General features: G+C 41.3%; 1 protein-coding gene across 1 annotated transcript in view; it reads left to right on the top strand.

The window, feature by feature from the left end:
• Nucleotides 1-2,646: 2,646 nt before the first annotated feature.
• Nucleotides 2,647-24,170, top strand: part of LOC128821670 (A-kinase anchor protein 2-like) — a 95,487-nt gene continuing 73,963 nt past the window's right edge. The window contains exon 1 of the mRNA XM_054002858.1: nucleotides 2,647-2,678. The gene's annotated coding sequence lies outside the window, so the exon portion shown is untranslated. The remainder of the gene's footprint in view (nucleotides 2,679-24,170) is intronic.

Raw genomic sequence — 24,170 nt, 5'->3', positions numbered from 1 at the left:
TTCCTCCCTTCTGTTAACTGCCTTATTCTGTTTCTAGCAGCTGAAGTTCCTAAAAACCAAATAAAGGGTGGTCAGGCCTGTGAAACATACAAAAAGGATGCAACTCCCATGCTCCTTTCCTCTTTTCCTCCACATCCCCATATTGCCATTTGGATGGCATGCCTATCTGTGGGAGTACAGACTCTTATGTCTGAAGGACAGGATGGCAGGCAGGATCAGCAATGCATATCCATGCACAAGTGCAGCTTTCCTTTGCTCCCTGTCTTGTCTGCTCTCTGCAAATAGGCTGAATGAGGACTGTGATTCTGTACTGTAATTCTAGCACCTTATCCTAGAAGGACAAAGGCTAGGAGTCCTGTCTGTGGGCAGATAACTGCATTGCAGACATTCCTGGGGACATTCCTAGATGGTGCAGCTGAAGCACCTCTGTTCAGAACTGATCTCTCTTCCTCCTTCCTGTGCCCCATGCTAGTGGCCAGTAAAAAATGTTCATTAAAGAGCCCATCCTTTGTCCAGAGAATTTACAACAAAGTCTAAAAAAGAGAGAACAGATGTCTGCCAGTAGGGAGAATGGCAGACATTTCCCTGGTCAAACCCCTTGGTGGGGTTTTGTCTGTACCATACTCTTGCATGCTTTTGGACACATATATTTGCAAAGAGGGCTGTGGCCATGTGTAGTTGATTATTAGGACAGCTTCTTACTTACATTAATAGCACCAGCTTACATGTCTGCACTTACACGTGTATGGCTCAGTTTCCTTATACCATTAACTTTTATTATAAACAATTTTCATTATCTCATAGTGTTCAGGTAGCAACCATGCCTCTGTGTGAGCATGTGTCCTTGAGCTCTCAATAGAGAATGCAGCAGCTGAATTATCAACAGCAGCATGTAACCTCCAATTTAAAACACTGGCAACTGAAGAGTGGAGGGTGGAAAATGTGACACTAAACTTCAATACAGACTGAAGAGCTAGAGGTTTGCAAACCTCATGCCTGTACTATCCAAATACAGAGATGCTAATTGGGTTAGAACTAAAGGACACTTACTGCAATCTATCTAAGAAGAGTCAACATTGCTGCTGTAAAGTCCTGCCTTAAACAAACCTTTTGGAGGGCTCTGAAAAGGTCAACAAAAACGTGGATAAGGGTGATCTAATGTCCTATCAGACTGGGAGTCTAAAAGGTTCTTGACAAAGGCTTTTAAGGGGACTAAGCAGAGAAAACAACAAGAGGGAAAGCCCTAGTATAGCTCAGTAATTGCTTAGAAGATAAAATTCAAAGTACAAGAATAAATCACCAGTTCTCACAATAGAGGGAGGTGCTGGATGGTGTAGAGTTCTTCAAGAGTCAGTGTTGCAGTGTGCTGTTCAATGTACTTATGCCTTACCTGGGAATGGACTCAAATAACAAAGTTCATCAAAATGCATTTATTTGGCAGTAACAAGAGGAAAGATTGTGAAGAATTATACTTGGACATTATGAGACGGAATGTTCAATATCAGAAATCCAGTACAGATGAATGTAAAATAACACACTTGGACAAACAGTCATTAAAAATGGTGGGCTCTGAGCTGGTATGAGTAAAATCTCAGGGTTATACTAGACATCACCTCCTGTGCTCAAAAGATCCTCATTAAGTGTTGTCCAGGAAAAATATTGTTGTGCCACTGTATGAATCCATGCTTTGATCACATCTTAAATCCTGTGTATTTCTTCAACTCAAATTTAGATCTGTTAGATCAGGGTCATGCTCAGGAGTGCATCAAGGACAGTAAGATGTGCAGAGCAGTCTGTGGACAAAGGTCCCCATGAGAGCTACCTACAGCTCTTCAGCCAGGAAATGTAATGATGTGCAGAGATGAGATCTACAAACCCATGAGCAGGTCTAAGAGAGAGTTAATTGTTCCCATGTCCAGCTTAAAGAAAGAGTCAGTTGTTCCTCATCTCCAGCACAGGAGCTGAGGGGATAATTAAGCTTGTATTGAAACAAAAAATTAAAGGCAGAGCTTCTTGACAGGAAGGATAGCACATCAATGGGAATCCTTGCAAGCATATTTGGGTTCAAGGCAACATTGAAGAAGTCCAGGACAGCAGCACTACCTATTAAAAAAAAAAAAAAAAAAAGAAAAAAAAAAGCCAAACCACACCAATAAAGAAGATCAAACCAAAACCAAACAAAAAGAAAAAACCCGAAACCCGCGGCTTGGAAACCCCCGGAGGTGGCGGCGGAGTGAAGCTCCCGCCCTGTGCACCCTCCGGATGCGAGCCGCGGGGTCGCGTTCCTTTCCTTCTCGACGGGGCTCGCCCCCCCCGGTCCCGGCTCCCTCTCCTCCCGCCCGCCGCGAGCATCGTAACAGGAGAGGCTCGCAGGCGGAGGGTAACCCGAGCGCGGCAGGGCGGGGGCCCCGGGGGCGGCCGCGGAGCCTCCGCACGGAGCGCTTCACCCTGCGAGACGGGACGGGCACGACGGGACGAGGCGGGGCGGAGCGGGACGAGGCGGGCGGCTGCTTTGCCCCCCTCTTTTGGCGTCGGCGAAGGGGGCGGGCGGCGAGGGAAGTGGGGGAGGAGGAAGAGAAGGAGGAAGAGGAGGAGGAAGGGGACCCGACGTGCCGGGGCTGCGCACAGAGCTGGCAGCGCACGCTGAGAGTCGGAGGAGCGGGAGCGGTTTGGATAAGGTACGCCAGGATGCGCGTGTCCGCGCGGCGTCTGCCTGCCTGCCTGCCTCTGTGTGTGTGTGTGTGTGTGTGTGTGTGTGTGTGTGAGCGCGGCTCCTAGCCCGGAGGGAACGGAGGCGGCGGTGGCTGCGGCTCCGGCGAGCTGGCCATCGGCGGGTTGCGGGCGGGAGAGGGAGAGGAGGGTAGGCAGGGCGAGGCGAGGGAGGTAAGGGGGTGTCGGTAGAGGTGCGAGGAGGGGAGGGGAAAAGCGAGGAGGGAAGATGGAATCGCGGGGAGGGAGAGAGGAGAAGAGGAAAGGAGAATGCAGATGCGCGGAGGGGAAGGGAAGAGGCCAGGAGGAAAGAGGGGATGCCGAAGGGGGACATTTCTACCTTTGCCACCGGCAGCCGTGCGCGGTGTGCCTGCCAGCCCCGCGGCATCCCCCGGCTTGCACGGCCCGGGAAGGGGGAGGCGCGGACCGCCGGGAGCTGCCGGCCGGAGCGGGGGGGCCGCCTACAGAAAGCTGGGTCTGTGCGCGCATTCCCCTCGATGTCCGCACGTTGGGGGCGGCTCTGCCCCCGCCTCAGCTGCGGCCGAGGGCGCCGGGGGTCTCCGCTGCCCTCCCCGGGGCGGCCGCTGTGCGCGGGAGACGGCCAGGCTGTGGACATGGAGGGGGCGCGTGGAGGGGGTTCAGCAAGATCCTGAGAAACCTGTGACGTAATTATTTTTTAATCAGTGTGTGTTTTTCATGGCGGTCTCAAATTTTCCTGGACTCCCCTTTTTGAACAGAAAAGCCTCTGTATCTTTGTTCCACGTATTTCTATTTTTAGATTCCTCTGTAACAGCAAAGCGAGTTCATGAGTTTTAAATATTTTATTTCATTTTTATTTGGCCTCTGCTGAGGACCACTGCCGTGTAAACTTCCGAAACTCTGGTGTCTCTTTCAAAAAAGTTATTGGAATTATTACTGAGGTGAGCAGGCCGGCAGCTGTTGTGGGTATACCAGTGTTTGAGTTCCTGATGACATTAATCATTAGCCTTAAAGAGCAGTCATCATACTGAAGTTAGGTTTTTATCTTAAGATGAATTGCCTGTCAGGTCCCAGAAGATGTCCATTAGGTGCAAGTACCAGCCTGCTATTAGAAGAGCTAAAGCCTATTCCCCACGTTGTGATTTTACCAATGAAATAAATACGTTGTTTTATTGTGAGTGGTGATTAACAGTTCAACGTTGTAATGATATTCTCTGATTTTAGCATTGTCTCATAGCTCTGGTATGTCAATTTGTATTCATGCTGTGGAAGTTTTCTGCAGAGGTTTTGCCTATCTTGCAGGGATTTATTTCAATTTCACAATTATGTTTTCTGATCTCAGCAGCCTCAGGAACCCAAAGAAGTTGTGTATATATATGTATATATATCAGTATCTGTTATAGTGTGTGACTTTTTTTTCCTATGAAAGTTTTTTCATGTCTGTAGATCACAGTTTTTATGTCTCTGCACACAGCAGAAGTTACAGCTGAAATTGTGTTCATTTAAATGTATTAATTGCAAGCATTTCTGACCCAGTATTAAGTGTTTTTTTGTCGATTTATCTTCATTTTATATTTGAATGCCAGTCCCTTTGCTGCCCTGCCATAGCCTCTGCCAAAATAAGTGTTCAGAAATTTAAAATGTTACATACAGATACTGGCTTTTGAGAACTGATACCTTGATTTTGTATTAGTTTTCCTAGCTGTCCAAAGAGTACAAGTCCCAGGTGAGCTCTTAAGTAAGTTAAGCCATATTTATAGATATTTTGTAATAGTGCCAGTAAAAAATAGATCTTGTGGCAACTGATGGTTATTTCCCTTCACTGTGGATGTGCAGCTTCTGTAGGAAGGGGTGTGTGCAGTCCTTTTAAATTACTCCAAACTCCTGTTGACTTCAGCCAGAGTTTTGGCTAAGTTAAGAACACAGGACTGTATGACTTGCAGCGTGAAAAGTACAGCCAGCAGAATCCTGAGCAGTTTGAGGTATACTTTGATCATAAGATAATTTGATTCATGCCTGGTTTGTCTAAACTGCAAAATTCACTTTTACTACTGGAAACACTTGCTGATTTAGCAACTGCTATTGATACTCCATTTATTGAAAGACAAGAAGAGCTACATAAAGCAACATCTAGAACTGTCCCTATTGTTACTTTTCACAGTGTGATTTTTCTCTCGTTGATGTGCTGCTGTACTGATTCTCAGGCAGTTTTGACTTCAACTGATGGCAGTACATTTATGTTTGTGGGATAAAGAGGGTTGTTCAAGCTGCCAAAATAGTCTCTATTTCTTCCTCCTATCCCCTTTTAAAAAATGAAAAACTGTGGCAGCTGTCTCTCCTAGCAGGCTGTGCTGAAGGGGCAGATCTTTGTTCTCATGCGTACCCTGTTTCTTGGATGCCTAGAATTCAACCTGAATTCTGTGTTATTTTGATACATTTTTTATTGCATATTTCCCATTTTTAGGTGGATTTTTTTTTGTATTTGTTTCAATGCTGAAATGTGAGGAAGGTTTTCTAGGAAATTCTGGACAGATAATTGAGGAAAAGTCTTTTCCAATACTCCCACCCACTAGGACCAAGTCCATTGATGTGGATGGGCTTGGCATTCAAATTATGGTGGAAAAAAAAAAGTTGGCCTGTTAATTGATGATGATACTGGCTTACCTGAATATTGCATTGGTCCTGTAGAGAGATGTTCTTTAATTGATTGCTGACCTAGACCACTAGAGTACAGTTCTATAAAATTAAGTTTAATTTTGAAATACAGCAGCAGCACTGAATGAATGCCAGTAAATGCAGTTATATCTATAATTTGCGTTGTTTTCTTTGAGCCATATGTCAAAGTGGTGCTCTTTTTCTTCTACATCTCCAAAATTTTAAGTCTTATCTACTCAGCTAACTGTAAGACTTTGGCATGCATTGCTCCAGTAAATTAGCAAAGTCCATACTCTGTGATGACGGTAAGATACTGGATTTCCAGGAGAAAAGAGAACTGTATCCTCGGAATAATTCCTCAGAAATTTTATTAAAATACTGTATTGTAACAAGACTCAAGTGTTACATTGCTCAATGTGAGACTTACATGCAGTGTAGATATTTACATGCATGTAGTGTAGTGTACTCTCACTATGAAAGTGAGAGTTTTCCCTAGGTATTATGGCAGAGAATTATTTATTTAATCCCTTCTTAATAACAGAGAAAAACAATATTGTATTTAAAATAAATCAGATTTCCTCCAAGACCTATCTATAGGTATTAGAATAGTTAGGAATATTGCTTTAAAAGACATGCACAAGCTCTAGGGAAAACTTTGATATGTGCTACTTAATCATGAAAGTGTATCTTGTTCATTTTGAAATTTTCTTCCGTCTTTATCTAATTGACTAAAGAGATGAATCATGATCCAGGGGGAAAGCATGCTTCCAAAGCTCCGGATTTTTTCCTCCAGAATCTGTTAGTTACAATGATTTCTTCTGGGGGTCTGGACATCATAATTTTCCTGTTCTCCCGTGTTTCTGGATTTAAAAGGGGAAAAAAGCAGAAAAAATGTGTGTATAAATTAATAAATTCACATCACCATATGTACCTCATAAGGGAAGGATTCTCTGTGTTTTACCAGCTTTATTCTGCATGTTTTTGTGTTGCTTTATGCAACATCTGTTAGTATAATTCACGCATGAATCAGGAAAAGTTTCTAAGGGTATATTTGGTGCAGTACTGGCAGGAAAGGGTGACTTTTATGCATCTCATTTATTCCCTTTCTAGCCACTAAAGTTGACTACTTCAACAAAATAGTGCAAAAAAAAATCTCCTGTCGTAGTAATTTTCAAATACCTTTAAACTGGTGGCACATTAGGATTATACTCACTTAAACACACACACAGAAACACACACTCCTCAAAACAGACAAGCAAACAAAACCAGCCAAGCAGATAAATAAACACCACCAAACCCGCTTCAAACACCACTGCTTCAATCGCTGAGTTACTAAGTAGGTGTGGCTGTTGACTGGGCCTGGGTGCAAATGCACCTGAGGACATATGCAGCTTCCTTCCTAGCAGTTCTTCTCAGGGACTGATAGTTGAGAACAGGGATATTTTTTTTAACCATTAAATCCAAGAATTCAAGTGGATATCTTATGCCTCATTGTCTGGGATAGTGACACCAGCATTGTTTGACTTGAGCTTAATAACAGCCATTTTTTCCGTAGCACTCCAGGGAAAAATAAAGCTCCATCAGTATGCATGCTTGGACTGCCCTATTTTGGTATCTCATTAAATGTGGAGCAAGTTTAGTAGTGCCAGTTGAGAATAATTCCCTAAAAGAATTCCTAATATACAAACCAGATCCACCCATCTTTGAAAAAGTTTGACTTTTAAGAAGTTCCCTTCCCTTTTTTTTTTTTTTTTTTTGTCTAATTGCTCTTCTCTATGGCAGGTTTCAGAAAAATGGCAGACCAGAAAAAGGAATCAGATGAAATGTATACCTGTATTAGCATCCTGAGCCAAACTCTACTGGCAAACTAATTAAATAGATGTACATATATTAATAAAGCTTGCACAAGTAAAGAAGTAAAGATTGTTTTTGTTAAAGTTGGTGAGTTGGTTTGTACAGATCTTTTGTCTCTCTAATTCTGTTCTGTTAGGCGTGTATCACACTACTCTTGTAGCCTTGTAAGGAAGACAGTGTGAAGCCAGTCTCAAACCTTTAAATATTATTCTATCAGCTTTCCTCAGAAATAGGTCATTTATTTCCAATTTTAGAGTTCCCTATTAGCTGCTACCCTGCCCCAAGAGTGAGTGCAAGAAGAGGCTTTTGCTGGCAGTGCTCTTGAGAACCCACGTGCTGGTGTGGGAACTACTATCAATAAACCTAGAGAGTCATTTAACCTGATTTTAAAACTAAGTATATGCAAGGTGAACAAACTGTTGTGGTTTGTGCCATGGTTTGATATTCTGACTGTCCCTATGTTTTCAAGAGATGTTTTACTGGCACAGCTCACTTGCACTTAGGAGAGGATGACTATGGCCAAAATAACAAGGAAGATCTGGAGGACCAGATGCATTAGTGGGAAATGTAGCCATGAGAGTTCAAACCCATTCAGGCCTCAACACCACGTTGTGTTACACAACGTGTGGCTGAGACAGGGACACACCAGGGCATGTTCCCAGCAGCATCATTTTGGCATGGCTTGGCTGAGCTTGGCAGAGCAGAGACTGGTCCAGTTCTTCATTGTTCCTTGCTCCTGCTGCTGGTTGCAATCATTAAAAAGAGAAATTGAGACAAAGTTATGGTCTGACTTTTCCATTTGATTGAGTATTTTCAGTATTTTAATGGAGTCATATATTCATTTAGTTTGGAAAAGGCCCTTAGAACAACAACAGTAAAACTATTTATGACAAATCTGTCTTTTTCTGTTGTGAAAGCAGTAGATACACTGAACACACTGGTCAGTGTATCACTGGAAACTGGCTTAATCAAACCAACCATTTTGATAATTTAGTTAGATCTAAAGAGTAGCACAAAAGAACCTATGCTGGCTTTAGATGCTGTTCTTTCATTTGATAGGTGCCTGAGCTTGTCCTGCATCCATTTCATGTTCCCAGTCTCCACAATACTTCCTTCCATCATCACATTATAATGTGTACTTTCACTAACACTCTTCTGGTTCAGTTCCTGGCTTTGTTTAATTTAAAAATGTCAAACAGAGACATATTAGCTTCCTCTTACATTACTGCCAATGAAAACTTGTTCCTCCTCTCTCAAATCCATATAAGTCCCCTCTGAATCTCTGGTGAACAGCAGCTCTGAGGAAGGAAAGCAGCAGCCACACTTTTGGGGAGTTCTTTAAAATTTGAAATGTACTTTAAAAGAGGAACCAACATAGACTGAAGAAGTGCCCATTCACTTTCTGAAAATGAGACATTTTAACAGCATTTTTGATGGGCACTCTGAACACCCCTGTCCTGTTGACTGGCTTTCTGGAGTGATACATTTGTAAGGCCCAGGTTTATGCTCATTTTGATGTATAAAAGGTGCTTATCGACTTGGTTAATGAAAAGTGGCATGGCATAGCAGCTCAGAGTGTGTGTTGACAGACTTCTAGTGAATAGTTCTCTCATCAAATTAGTTGACATTTTTTGCATTTTGGGATACATTTTAAGCGCTTAAACTTCTTGAAAAATCTTTTTCTATCTAATTAACTTAGAGATAGCTCAGGTAATTTTGCAATTTCTAGGAGGATCACTCTTAGGGGAAAAAATCACATTTGGAGTTGTCACTGGAAAGCTGACAACAGCTACTGGCAGATTTAGACGTCCTGAAGCCAGTTTGTGATAAGATCAGCACATAAGCAGGACTCCCCAGAATTTAGCTTTGAGTGGCAGTTAATTCCACTGACTTTTTGTTTATTTCTTGGGGCTGGGTGCTGGTGGTCAGCAGTAGAGTTGGATTCCAAATATTTGGTGACTGAGCCAAACTAGCTTTCAGGATGAAGTGTGCTGAAAAGAAGAGACTACAATAGAATTAATGTTTCTTGTGGGGAAATTCTTTGCTGTTGTCTTTTTGTCAGATGTCATTTTCAAATGAACTTCTGCTCTGAATAAAATGTTTTTAGGCTATTCTGCCTGTCATTCACTCCCCAGGCTTCTCCATTATTCAGGGATTTCATCTGTATAGCAGCAACAGTTCAACAGCAAAATTGCTTTATTCTTCTTTGTTTCTAGTGGGATGTGTGGAAAATGCAGAAGTTCAGCTGTCGGGCACGCTTTGCCTACTGTTCTTGTTGCCTCTGGCAAGTCATCTTGCTGAATCTTGCTGGCCTGATTGAGGGATGTGACTTTGCTGTGGAGAGCTGGGTAGGGCTTCTATTAAACTGTGTCCTGCTGGAAACCTGTTTTCTTTCTGGAAGAAAAGGATTATAGGACTGTTCTCTTGCATGCTCCAAGACTCTGTTTTATCCAAGCTTTCTGAAGAGAAATCAAGCCAACTCCCTAAGTTCTTGGCTGAGTGAACAGTCAAAAAAGGGACTTTTCCAATGGGATATTACCAACTGATCACCAGCTGCCTAGGGTGTAGGTCCTTAGGATCATGTAAATGGTATTTCTAGGCATTCCCCTTCCCATGCCTTTGGGATGTGTTTCTGAAGAAAGGAGAATAAAACTGGAATCCTGCAGGTGCAGAGGGTAACATGTGATTGTGTCTGTCATAATGTTAGATACTGGTAAGAAACCCAGAGGTAAAAAAGAAAAAGAGTACATAAGTTTTGTCACATGAACTGCTCAGTTTCTATTAAAAATGGTGGTGAGTGTGAAAGTAAGAGAGTGAGAAGAGGTTACTTATGCCAGTATTCAGTAAATTAAGAGCAAGATGATATTTAAAGCTGTGGAAAAGTTGCATTGCCCAGAGGTGTTCATCTGCAGATGCAGTGGATCTGAGATAATTAAAGACTAAAGCGCTTCTACCGGTATAACCTATGCCCTCTTTTCCTCTATGTCAGCCTGTGACACATGGACAGCACTCATGCTACAGTGTACAACATCTGAAGAACAGCAGGGCTGGGCTCAGGTTGAGCCCCACTCAATTTTGTGTGAAGAATTAGTTCTTCAATATTCCACTCATTGCAGATGCTGACACTTTTGCAGAAAATGTGAAAGGTCAGGCCAGGGTTCACTGCTCATACCTTTTTGAGGGTTTATATCTTCCAGGCACAGATGCAACTGCTGGTCCAGACTGGGAGAGTCAACATTAGACATCTGAACACCAAAATGCCAAGTTATCTCTGCAGGTACTTACCAGCTCTTTGGCTGTGCATTCTTAAGTAGCGAGGACTTGGAAGTTTAGTAGAATTGTAGCAGTAGGACACACGAGTATTTTGTGGATGGGGACTGACTCTGTAGTTAAAAGGCACGCACATACATGGGTGCTTTGTCCAGTATCCCACTGGCATTAGTCACCTGTTAGAGTGCAGCTGCATTGGGAAATGCATCATGCCATTTAAATTATCTTTCTAGCTGCTGGATCTAATGAATAATTTCCTTTGGAGGCAAAAGGTAGGGGAATAAATGAAAACAGAGATGCTGAAGGACTTGCAGTTTTTATTGTGGCAAATGTGAGCTTGAAATAGTGTGCCTGACTTTTTTAAGGAAGAAAAGGGGACCCAGTTTCACAAGCAGGAAAACTTCACTTTGCTAGGCACAATGCCAAGATTTTATAGTGGCTTGATGGTTTCATTCCTCAAGAACATGGAGTGGGCTACAGCAACAATGGACCCTCCCACTGTAGAGTGTCATGATCACAAAATTTCTCAGGTTCTTCCTAGTCAGGCAGGACCTCAGGCATTTAAATAGCTGGGCAGTATGAAAACAGGCCTCTGCTGCATTTCACATATGGGACTAGATGCTGGGTGATACAGTTTGTATTGGTTTGGTGAAACAGATTTTGTATGTATATTCTGTTGTTGGACATCAGTTAATTCATGCTGTTGAACAATATTTGAAATTTTCTAGTTAATTCGTATTTACTTTGATTATGTGGGCTTGATATGGAGCTTATCTCCTGCAGTTTTCAGGAATCAATAAAGTCCTCTTTTACATAACTGTACAGCAGCTTCACTGGTAACAAATTTGGGCTTGTTAACTGTAATTTTTTTTTTTTAATCTTTAAAGTTTTAAAACATTTCCTGGCCTGCAGAGTTAAAAACTAACAAAAATGTTTAGATTCAGAGTGTATTGTGAAGACCTGATGGGTCCAAAAGAATGACTTCTCTGGGACTTTCATTGTTCTTGTTCAGATGCTAGGCTTATAAAGCCTTCTCTGTAAAGCTCTGAAATAAGCTACTCCTGCAAACCCAAATCCTTCAAACCCAAGGCCCAAACTTTCAGTTAATGCAAATGGATATAGATTGGCAGGAGAAGACCCTATGATTTTCCTTTGTGCTAAAACACAAATAACAGAGAAATATGTTATTAGTCTCTCTCAGTGTTTCCCACAGTCTGTGACAGCGTTGCCAGAGTTTCTTTGCTTTGGCTATTAAAAGGATAACATCAAAAAACAGCTGTCCTCTGAGTGGCAGGGCAGGATCCTGGTTCTCCTGAGATGTATGATGGGAAGGAGATGGTGGGTAACATCACTGCCCTGGAGCAGGCAGCTCTGCTCAGGGGACTGACCAAGCAAGTCAGCTTGGCCAGGGTAATGGTGTTAGCTCAGACCCTTGTTCAGTGGGAGGGAGCAGCTTTTGTATTTTCCAGTCTGCATTACATTTGCAATGTCTGTCCCACTTCTGAATTTCTGGGCTTTTGTTCTGCAGGGCAACATGCGTCCTTCCTCCACCTTTAGCCGTTTGCTTCTCTTCTTTTGGTGTTACATGAGGGGTTTTTCTAAGTGTTTGTTGGCACTGGGTGTCAAGAGCCTAAATAAAGGGTAAAGTGTACATATCCTAACTTTTTCCCAGCTCTGGTCACTGTTTGATTTATGTGAAGTTGAGAGGAAGGTTGAGTCATTTTCTTCAGGGAAGAGATCTGAGTGTTCAGCTGATACTGTCAGTTCCTTTCTCACACAGAGCTGTGTGTTTAAAAAGCAGTGTGATGTATGATAGTAGTGGTGGGAGGACACAGAAGAACCTTGTCAGCTGAACCAAGTTCTCTTGCTAGCTGCGCACCAGGGAGTCCGTAGCTGCCTGAGCTGCTGGAGAGTTAATACAGATCTGGTGGTGTGACTGAGTAAAAGATTTGACCCTTATCAAATGTGAACTGTGACAAACCCTAGTTTTGTCAGTCCTTCAGTCTGATTCACAGTTCACGTTGTACCTTGGGCAGCTTGACTGGATTATATTTTTGCTCCTAAGATATTGCCTACATTTGCAAAGGCCCGGAGTGCTGCTTCCCCTTTCTGAAGGATAGACTAGGAGCAGTGCCTTGGTTTTGGGGAGTAAAGCCCCAGGGTGCCATCTGACACAAGCTTATATAGGGGTTGATTTAAACAGCCAAAAAGCGCAATTCAACCATGCCTTTATGTTTCCTTCTAGAATATAACCTTCTCAAACAGCTGTGTGTTACTGCATTACTGTTTATTCTTTCAAGGAAAGATCAGAGCTTTACATGGAAGAGCAGCAACTGGCTTGTATTCTGTCAGAAAAAGCTGCATCAGAAATAGCTTTTCACTAGAGAAAAACTAGAAAACCTCTAAAAGAAATTACTAAAAGTTTAATTTTTGCTCTGGAATTCTTGTTCTTGCCAGTTGCAGTATTGTTGCTGCAGACCAAGTAGTTTATTCACAAGAGCTTTAAACAAACAAAATTAAAAAGGTATTTACAAAGTCTGATTAGTCCCAGCATAAAGTGGGAATGCTGTCCATGTGCTATTATTCTTCCTTGTGGTGCTCTGGTCTTGTGTTTATACATTGCTTGGATCTTCTGTGAGCATTGTGTGGATTCTTTTACTGAGATTGGTGGGATTTCTGATTTCTTATGTGATTATAGCTTTTGCCTTTCCTTTGCCTTGTTTTCTTTATAAAATTAAGTCAACCTTCTGTGATTAAACTCATTGCATAGAAGGAAAAAATGTGAGATGTTTCCTGCAAACAATTGATGACAAACTCATTGTACTAAGCTTGCTGAAAAGGAACTTTTTTTTGGAAGGTGAGAATAAAGGAATTTCCTTCTCCACCCTTCTGTTGTTCAGCTGTAAACTGATATTGTTGAGAGGGAAAAAAAGTTGATTTAGTGTTCCTCAGGATATTATTGTGTGATCTTAGTGAAAACTTTTAAAGATACGACTGTCACTCTAAAGGTTTTGGTTTCTTGCAGAATTGAAAAATTAGTTCCTGATTTGTTTTAAATTTAAAGCATAATCAGTTCAGTTACTTTTCACAAAAGACATCCCTTTCTGAAGGTTCAGCAATTCCCTGGGTTAGCTTTACAGTTCCGTGAGAATGAAATATCTTTCATGGCACTCTCTTTGAAACAGTTTGGTAATTACTCCAGCAGATAGATGAGTTTGCGCTGGAAAAACAGTGAAGCCACACAGACCAAGTCGTGGGGTTTTTTCAGAGGATCATGACTACAACTTGGTTTTGTTAGTCAGTAGCAATTATGTATTGAGCATTTTGATTTTTTATTAGAGGCTTCGTAACCAAGTGTCATTGGCATCCGACACCTGGTGCAAGAAGTTAATTTGTGATCCAGCCTGACTGCCATTGAGGGAAAGGGAAAATGCTTTTTAAGAGTGGTAGTGGGGTGGGGTGTATTCCATTTTTGTATTTATCAGGCAAGATGCCTAAACTAGGATTTGACATTACCCTCTTTTAGTTTGTGTTGAAGTCACTTTTATTGAAACACTTGCTCAGCATCAGGGTGTGAGTCCTTTGATGTCCTGTGTGTGCATTTTACTTTATCAGACTGTAAGTAGGCTCACCATCACCTTCTCCTGATTCCTTGAGATATCCTGTAGACACAAGCTATTGAAGCAATGCAGATCCCAAGCTCCTGTTCAGCCATTTCTCTCAAAACTCAAATTGTCTTTAATTTATTTCCCTGATGGTCTAGTTCCTGTTACCATTCAAGTGAAAGAGCAGGGATAGATTAATGCTGCTCTGAATACTATTAATAGTTCTTTGTTACATCCCTAATTAATATTGGAAATAGGATTTAAGTAATTATATAAACCTTGTTATAAGATACAGTTTCTGTTCCAAAATCTCAAGTAGACAAAATAGAGAATAAAGACAGCAGATAGAGCTCATTGCTTAGTAGACAGCATTGCTACTGATAAACTCCACAGAGCTCACAAGTACTAGCAAAGAACAAAATTACCTTGTCTCTGCATACTAGTTCCAGTAAAATTCAAACCTAAAACCTTTTCAATGGTTGTGATTGACAGGCTGAAGTTTCTATAAGTCTTGGTTTGACTCTAGGTAACAAGTCACCTCCCCCTCTATGCATGAAGTGCAGAAAGATGTAAAATGTGGGGTAGATCCTTAACTCCAGCCTCCTAGGTTAACTCTTACTTTTGTGGCTATACTTTTAAAAGTCAGCCATATCCCTGCCTGCAGGACCAGCCAGTCCCAGAAGATAAAAGAAGTGTTCAAAGATTTGCAGCTTTTTTTTTCCCCTATTGCAGCACAGAAGGATCAAGCATACTGCTTATTGTTATTTAGACTTTTACACTGGTAGAATTAGGTATTCCTTGGCTCCTGGTGGAACAGGTATTCATAGTTTTAAACATATAGCCTTTTTGGTGGTTCTGGACTTGCATTATTCTACCCCAAAACTGTCACAAGATGAAGCCTGGGAAATTGAGGAAAACAGTGAGGCGGAGGCAGGGTGAAAGGAAGCTCTTATGGTCTGGAGCTGGGATGATGTCAGGAACAATAATTGTTTTGTACTCTTAATTGCTAGCTTTACTCATGCATCCTGAGTTGACATGGGCGGGGAGAATGTGGTGTGCCACATTTGCACTGACTCATGGGACAGTAGTGACTTGCCCCCTCAATTATTGTTGGCTTACCGTGAAAGACTCAAGGATGACATAAGCAGGGAGAGTGAGATCCAAAGTCCTTCATTTTGTTAGCTTGGACTGTAGCTCTGTCACCAAATGTAGTGATAATCGAAGCAAAATAGGAGTTCAAGGTTTTTTTCTAGTTTAAGTGGAGCTGTGGTAAGGCAAGCTTTCACATGAGGCACATGATAGCAAATGACTTAACACTACCTTGTGCTTGGTTCTTAGGCTTTCATAAAGTGTGTCTGTTGTCTACCAGATGCTCTGATCTGTTGAAGAGGCGTTTAAAGAAGTATGGCGCATTAAGTTCAAAGATGTTAGTTTTAGTATAGAAGTTGTAGGACATCACTTGTGTCTTGCAAAAATATGAACATATGCAAGTAGAAATAACCAAAAGTTAACCTTTTTAATCTATGCTGTTTTCTCAAATTGGTTTATTTAAGTTACCTGATTTGAGTGCGTCATGGTTTAACCTCCACCAACAATCAGGCACCAGGCAGTCACTCACTCATCCCCATACCAGCGGGGCTGAGGAGTGAATTGAAAAGGTAAGAGCTGGAAAACTCATGGGTTGAGGTCAAAACCATTCAGTAAAGAAAGCAAAAGCTACACATATAAGCAAAGCAAAACAAAGCAAGGAATTATTTTACTGTTTCCTATGGCAGGCATGTGTTCAGCCATCTCCAGGAGAGGAGAGCCCCATGATGTATTACAATTACTTGCATAGAAAAACACCATCTCTCCAAATACTCCCCTCCTTCCTCCGTCTTCACCCCACCTTTATCTTCTGAGCATGATGTCACATGGTCTGGAAATCCCTTTGGTCAGTTGGGGTTACCTGTCCTAGTTGTGTCTCCTCCCAGCCTCCCACGCACTCCCAACGTCCTCACCAGCATGGCAGTACACACAGCAGAAAATATCTTGGTTCTGTGTAAGCCCTGCTGAGCAATAACAAAAACATCTCTGTATTATCAACCCTGTGTTCAACACAAATCCAAAATACAGCCCCATAGCAGTCACTGTGAAGAAAGTTAATTCTGCCCCGGCCAAATGCAGCACCACAGTTCAACTAAAATAAACTATGTACTGAGGCTGAATCAAACTCAAGATTTAGCAAGAACAGTTTGGGAGGGGTTCCTGTAGATGAAGAGTTATTTAATTTCAAAGTAAGTTCCCTGTAATTTCCTTGTTAGAGGCTAATTATCACAAAATGAATGGCTTCTGACTTTTTCCCACACATATGAGTTCCATGTCAGCTCATCATCTTGATAAAGCAGACCTCATGAAGCAGATTTGCAAAGGGCTGTCCGTATCAATGCAACTCTTTTCATATAGCTGTGTGTACGCAACACAATATTTTAGAGCCTGATGTTGACTACCAATGGTTCTTTTTAATTGAAGAAATGCAGATGAGTATTTTTTATTTACAAGCATGTGTGCATGGTACACGATTTTGTTTGATCTTCAGAACACTCACGTAGTTGGAAAAGTTTGTATATGCCAAATATTTGGTTATCAGCATTTATAGTTTCCTTGATTTAATATTCATTTCAATGTATTCTTTAAAGCCTGTTCCATACTAAAGAAGAGTTGACTAACTAACTGCATCCATGATATGTAATATTCTAGAATAGTTCCCAACAGTCTTGACAGGCAGTGAAGGCTTGAAAGGAACAGTGAAGCCAACAAGAAGAGTTTTCTGTTGATTTCAGGTTGATTTTATTGCCCTTTTCCTATAGATGGCATGACTGATTTAAGGTAAGAAGCTGAAATTGGTGAGAGAGGATGGAGGTCTAACATCTGGTTAGGGCCACTCTGCTTTTGATCAATCTGCTGGTAACTCTAGATCAAAAATAAGGCTGATCAAATTTATAGGAGGAATCTAAAGCCAGAAGAAAGTGTTGTGTTATACAACCCTTATGTTTTTAAGTCAATTAAAACACCTCACTGGAAAAATTTTGAAATTTCCCTGGTGATGTGTAACTGGGACACTGCTGAACATTCAGGGGGAACAAATCTTACAGGTTGACATCTGACAACAGAAATTAAATGGAAAATACGTGGGACAGCACTGTACAAGTGATTGAAAATCCCTGGGGCACAGCAGTGAACAACACAACTTTGAATTAGTAAGGGGTTGTAAACATGTAGATTTGGCAGTTAACTTGATTAGGTGAATAAGGCAGTGATGGAGAGGATTCTACTCAAATACAGTTTCACTTGGCTTGAAACTTAAGGCTTTTTATCTGCAACTTCAAATCCTATTAGATTTAATTCTCAGCTTTTGGAAATTTCACTGTTGTCATGCACACATTTTCCACCTTGCAATCTTATTAGCCCTTGATACCTCCATTACTTGTCAGTAGTTCTTCACAATTTTTCCAGATGGAAATTCTCCTTGAAATCAGATCTGAGTTTGTGTTCACTTGAATTTCAAATTGTTCTTCCTAGTTCAGTTGGTAAAGAATATCGTGGTCAGAATCCATATGTAATAAAACCTTAATTTGACCCTGGTCACCATTAAGTTGGAATCTTTATAATGGGGTAATTATCTTCTGTTGCTCATTTCTACACCGGTTTCTTACCATATACACCCTACAGCTTCATGTGGCAGTATTATTGTTTCTGATATAAGTCAAATCTGTTAGTGCTGCTGTAAAGCTAATATACTCATTGCTTAGACAGCTAATTAGCATGAGTAGCCTGAGGTCTCTTGAGTCTGAATTAACTCTCCTACACACACTGCTTAAAACTAGAGCATCACTGAAATAGCAGTGTAGAGGTAGTAGACATGAACAACTGGCTGACAGAGGGGAAGAGGTTTAGAAGAAAGGCATTAGCAAAAAGGAAGCACTTTCTTGTTCAAGTCTGTTTTGAAAGAGAGCAATGAGTTGTTAGCTCTTCTCAAAATGTGCTTTGCTACTGTTGGTTGTCTGCAGAATGCTGGAGGTTATTCTTCCCTAGGCTTCTGTGCGCATTGAAAGCTTACCCCTCAAGTCCAACACTGCCCAGTTTTAATCCTTGGGATTGAGCATCACACTTTCTTCCACAAGCAGCTTTTGTCACTTCAGGCAGCCAAGGGATAGCTGATAGCAATGAAAAATGACTTGCAGAGGATGGAAGGGAATGTCACACACCTCAGATGAACTGTGTCTCCACGGGGAGAAAGGCAGTCAAAGGAATGCAGGCTGAGCACATTGTCCAGCTTTATGTCCATCAGAAATGCTCACGTATGCTTCCCAGGGTGAAATGGATCAACAAATGGTCCCTAATCCATTCTCTACAAAAAACATCATATACCCCTCCTAATCTGTTAATGAGTGATAGTAACATGTCTTGTTGGTTGTTCATGGGGCTCTGATTATGCCTTCTGGCAAGCAGGAGTAGACCCCCTGTTCTTTGCTCTCTGCCTCCTTAAAGCTCCGGACCTTGCTGCCTTTATGCAAGGTCAGAACGGAAAGAGTCAACGGGTTCCATTAACAGAGACTGCTCTGAGAACCAACCAGAATCCTTTCTGCTGTTTTGTCATACTTTTGTAAGTTTACAAGCATGCCACTTCTCACTTCAAGCACTCTCTGGGTCTTGTAGAGCAGAGAGGATTCTTTGCCATTTATAATGAAGATTAATTTGTGTTAAATTTTGCTGCTGTTTTTGCTGAAATTACTTCAGTCAGCATCCAGCCTTGTCACCCAAATTCAAGCAGCAGCCTTGCTAAGGAGGCACTGAGAGAAGCAGATGTAACATAAACAACATATTTTGTCATGAATGCAGCTGCAGCAGCAATCATGCACATGGAAAACCACTGTTCTGCCAGAGTTTTGGTTTTTATTCTCTGTTTTCTTTAAGGGAGGCATTCATGACTCTGTTTCACCTGGTTTTGACCATGAATAAATTAAAGAGTAAGAGTATAAAACCAGAAATGCCAGGGGAGGTGAGAGCAGGTGGTTCATACTTAATGTGTTTTTTTCCAAGTGGTTGGGAGTTTTCCTAACGTGTGAAGTTTCAGAGTGCCTGGATAGGAGAGAGAAGGCAGAGTAAGAGGTCTGCAGCCTGTTGTTTCCTAAAGTGAGTTGGTAGCAAGGCTTACTGCCAGCATTTGCTCATTTTCAGCGGTGTAGGTACAATAGTTTTCATAGTTTTTTTAAAAAAAATAAGTGAAAGAAGTTCTGCATCCTTCAAAAACTGGAGATAGCATGCTCTACTTGTTTTTTTGTTTTGGTTTGGTTTGGTTTGGTTTGGTTTATGTTTCCAAATCAGTCCCTACATATATATTGCACGGTGTGGTTTTTTAACTCCTTTTGGTGTGCTCATCTTTTGAGATGTTCAGGTTCACCCTGGGAGTGATCTGCTCTGCCTGCAGGAAAGTCTTAGCACAAAGAGCTATGGGAGGCATAGCTGAGCATGGCAGTGGCCACAGCAGATAACTGAACGGAGACCACCATCTGGGAAGGAGTGTCTGTGAGGAAGCTGGAGGAGGCATGGTTGCATTATGGCAGTGTGAGTGCTCACATGGTGCCTTTTTCCTCACTGGAAGAAACCAGCAACCTTTGGAAATAAGTCCATTATTTCCAATTATTTGGTTATATGAGCAGAGTGGGGAGATACGAAGCTGTGGTCATGATGTGTAGGAGTTTCAAGAAGGGTGTAGAAACATAACCAGGGTTGACATTTGAGCTGGCAAAATCCAGAGCCAAGTCAACCAGAGGCTTTCCGCTAGCCGTGGTGCAAACAGCATCTTCCCACTCCAAACAGCCACTTCCATAGAAGAAGTTATTCCTGCTGTCTCCACCCCTGCTATGGCTTCTCTCCCCTGTGACTAGAGTTAGGGGAAAGCTTATTCAGCTGCTTGATAATGCAACAAAATTTGGACTGCTGTCATAGCTTTCATCTGGTTTAGTAATTTGTTGCTTAATTAAGTTAATACTGTGTTCTGCACTGAAGATGTGTCTGTCAAGTCATTGCTCAATTTAGTATCTTGTCCTGCACCAAGGCTGTGGCTGTTGTGGTTCAACCAGCATTGCAAGTGATAGAAAAAGCAAGGCACCAGTGGCCAAGGGGTTGAAACTGTGCAGACATGCCCAACATCTTTGTGAGTTCACCCTCAGACCTGGGAGATAGCCTCTTCCCAGGCAGCCTCTTCATGACCTCATGCTAGGCTGTCCTCCCTGGGAATCCAGTGAGTCTTCTCCCACATCCCTGATGACCACTGGGGATGGGCTGGAGTTTGCTGAGTGGGAAGTGAGCCTTCCTCCCCAGGGACACATCTGCGTGCTCTGTTTCACACTGGAATAGTTCACACCCTTGCCCCTGATAGTGCAGAGATTCACACCCCGATAGGACCGATGGATGCTCCTCTAAAACTGCTGCTGTGTTGCTTGTGCAATGTTCTCCTTCCTGGCCTCCCGCATTTATCAGCCAGAGCAGGACCTGGCCATCCATCTGTCCTTTCGTTCTTCCTCTCTCTGCAATCTCTTTGGCTCCTCAGCTGCAGGTGAAGCCAAGACTGAGCAATCAGCAAAGCCATCGAGAACCTAATCTGTGTCTAATCGTCTGCCATCTTTCACCCAGTTCAACTGTACACATTTGCAAAGATCATGTACAGCAGCAGGTCAGACCCATATTCCTTAATAAGCAGGAAATTGAAAGCAAACACATCTTGCCTCAGATACTGGAAGCTTTAAAACAAAGATGCCCCAAATGTGATTTCATTTTTAAGTAGAACAATTTCATTCTGCTTTTGGGATTGTTGCTGTGTTTGGGGTTTGATATTTTATTAAGGAAGTAAATATTTAAACAGTTTCTCCATCTGAAGTAAAGTTTTTATGACTATTATTAGCATGTGTGCAGTTTTGAGTAAACTCTATGTAAAAATAAGCAGCATTCCTCTCCCTGAGGTGGAGTTAGTGGAAGGTTACACCACCACTTCAGTGGATTTCCTGAGACCCAAGGAAGATACTTCTAAATCGTACGTTTTAATTTATGCTATTAAAAGTATACAGATTTAAGCTGTCATTGTTGCCTCATAAAAAAGTTTTGTTCCCATCCTCTAATTTTTTTTAATTAATTTGATTCACTTGTGGCAATGGCAAATTTTAATGAGATTTCTTTTAAATTAAAATGAGAACATGTGAATCCCAGAGGGTACATCCTGCTTTTGTTGCAAACTCCTCTCATACAGATAGGATGCTGTGCCATTAACAGTGCTGTAAGAAAATAGATTTGAGAATTATCAGCAAATGATAGGATGATATCACACTTCTAAAATGCTATAAAAATGTCTGAGATTCAGAGAGGCCCTTCTCCATACTGATGTGCCTTTGATGAAGGAAGATAAAGGCATTGATGAAAGAGGAAATTAAAATTCAAGCTGATGATCTTTGCTATTTAGGAGAACTTAAATGCTAGGATATCTTCTCAGTCCCAGACTAAAGGCAAACCTGCATCAAGCCTGAGCCTTTTGTTCGAGTCCCTTGGACTTATGTCTGTTTATGTGAAGTTGTAAAGTGTGAACTTAAGGACTGAGTGCTTAGAGAATGGGTTTTAAAAGAAAAATAACCTTCCCCCCTCCCCTGCTAAAAACATGATCACTCCATTTTGAAGAAGAAGAGAGGGAAGAAATAGGTGAGTCTGGAGCTGGAGGAACCTTACCAGCTTACTGGCTTTTGTGTCTCTGCCCTGCTGCACAGCCCTGGAGACCAACAGGAACACTAGGCAAAGCCCTCACTAATTAATTATCACTAATTAATTATCAGTTAATGGCACATACTGCATCAACCACAATATCAGCCGTTGCCTTTCTCAGGGTATTTTGTTGTTATTACCACGTGCCTTGATGGTGCTGTATGCTGCTTGTGTACATTGTTCATGTCCAATTCCCAGAAAGAACACTATTCTAAGCTAAAAAAAAATGTTTTATTAGATAAAAGGTAAAAAACCAGCTTACATATATGGGAAAATGCAAGATAAAACTTAACAAAGGAAATTTTATTATGTTTTTTTGAAGCTCAAAAATATGTGTTTTGTATTGTGAAAACACAAAACAGTTTGCTTTCTTCCTGCACAGCTTGCCATCTTTTTTTTGTTTGGTTTTTTGTTTTTAATAAAGTTAGGACTTAAAACCAGAATGTTTTCTGGAACATTGTTATTTTACTAGCTAAAGATTAAATAAATCAAGAAATACTTATCTCAGATGCCTTTTTTACTTGGACTCTGGCAAAGTTAAGAAGTACAGTGATTCACAATCTGATTTGCTTGTATAGCAGCATCCCAGTCAGAAATCTCAAATAGTTGTAAATTATTTTGCTAGTGAAGTAAGTAAAACCAGGTCTGTCTGAACCTCATCAACTTCAAGAGCTTGGTTAGGGAGGAAGAAAGATTAGAGATACTTATGTTTTGCTTTTTAAAAACTAAAGTCTCATCTGAGAGTCTTTGTGAAAGTAAAACCAAATTTTCTTTCGTGTATTGCAATTCTCATTCAGTAGTAAAAACAAAACCTTTGCTAACTAGGTATCTTTAGTAGTTTGGAGAATAATAAGATTGAAGGGGTTTTATATCTTTCGTTACTGTGACTATTCCCTGTGCTGTTAACAGTGTTACTAATCTAAATTCCCTATACCTTCCTAACCAAAATTCCAGAGAGTGAATAAAAAAACCCCACAAATTCCTTCCTTGATAGAAGGAGAAAATCAGTCCTTATTGTGCCATACCTAATTTTCCTGCAGTTCTACCTGCAAACTTGTTCTTACTAATCAAGGAAGAGAGACATACATCTCAGCGTGTTTGGTCACTTGCACTGATGGAAATCCTTCGTGTGCTACGGGAGGATTTTTAGCAACATCTCTCTGCTGTGGTTAATGTCCTGGTTGGTGTTCACAGAAAACTCACAGAAGAGACACTGAAGAAGAAGTTTAACTTTTGGCCAGCTTGGCATGCTGTTGTAATTATTATTGTTGTAATATTGCTGTAATTAATCCAGCGTCATCTGCTGCGGAATCTGACCCAAGCAAGAAAAGTCACTGGCCAATGTGGTCAATTAACTGCATACTGTAGCAGACTATCTATGAACTTGCTGATGTTTCTTGGTGTTTGCCGAGAATGGGACACAGCACGGTCATTCCCACTCCAGCCCCAGAGAGCCCTTATGCAGTGGGAGACCCCAAGAAATGTGATGCAAAACCTTTTTGTGGCAGGTTTAGAAGAGATGGGTTTGGCATCTAATATACCCAAGTGCCCTGAGATAACTTAATCTGTGTCTGCCCTTCATCTCTTGAAGAGCCTTCAGCATAACATGAGGAGAATCTTGGGGGAATCATGAGTATAAAATTGGAACAGGAAAAATGCTGCAAAGACATTGACCACAGGCTGAAATAAAAGCAGACTTGAACTTTTCATGCACTTGTGTGCATGAAGTATTTTTAACCTTCTTTGCATTCTTTTAGTGAAATGCTAATTTGTCCTCTGGTTGTAAGTGTCCCTCAAGCAGATAAAAACAAACCATGCTCTTGATTCAAGGATATATGAACTGAGGGCAACTTGTCACTTAGGGCAAATGGAGAAGTTGTACTCAGGACTTTAGGTGTGCCTGTAGAGCAAAATTCAGCAGCAAAATATTATCATGATGTTAGGCTATGATACAGACCTTCAAGATAACTCCTGCTTATTACCTCTGTCTTATTGAATTCAGGGGAAAGCTTTGTTAAAGCATTATGCTCCATTTAGAGGTGGGTATTGCTCTTGGGATACTGTCAGTACAAGTCCTGTCATGAACATTTTGTATTGTTCTTTGAGGTAGAAGACCCAGAGCTATAGCATATGGCTAAGACCTCACATTTACTGAAACATACAGGCAGAAACAGTTCTTGAAACATGTTTGAGAACAAAAATAGGTCAAGACAAAATGTTTTGTCTTTGGGTTTTCCATTAATAATTTGGTTGCATATTTTTAATATTATAAACCTGATTTTATTCCATAAAATTGCCGTTACACCT

Source organism: Vidua macroura, chromosome Z (genome assembly GCF_024509145.1).
Source record: "Vidua macroura isolate BioBank_ID:100142 chromosome Z, ASM2450914v1, whole genome shotgun sequence".
In the NCBI taxonomy this organism is placed as follows: domain Eukaryota; kingdom Metazoa; phylum Chordata; class Aves; order Passeriformes; family Viduidae; genus Vidua; species Vidua macroura.
Note: the sequence above shows the minus strand (reverse complement) of the source record. Positions and strands in the feature narration are given on the sequence as shown.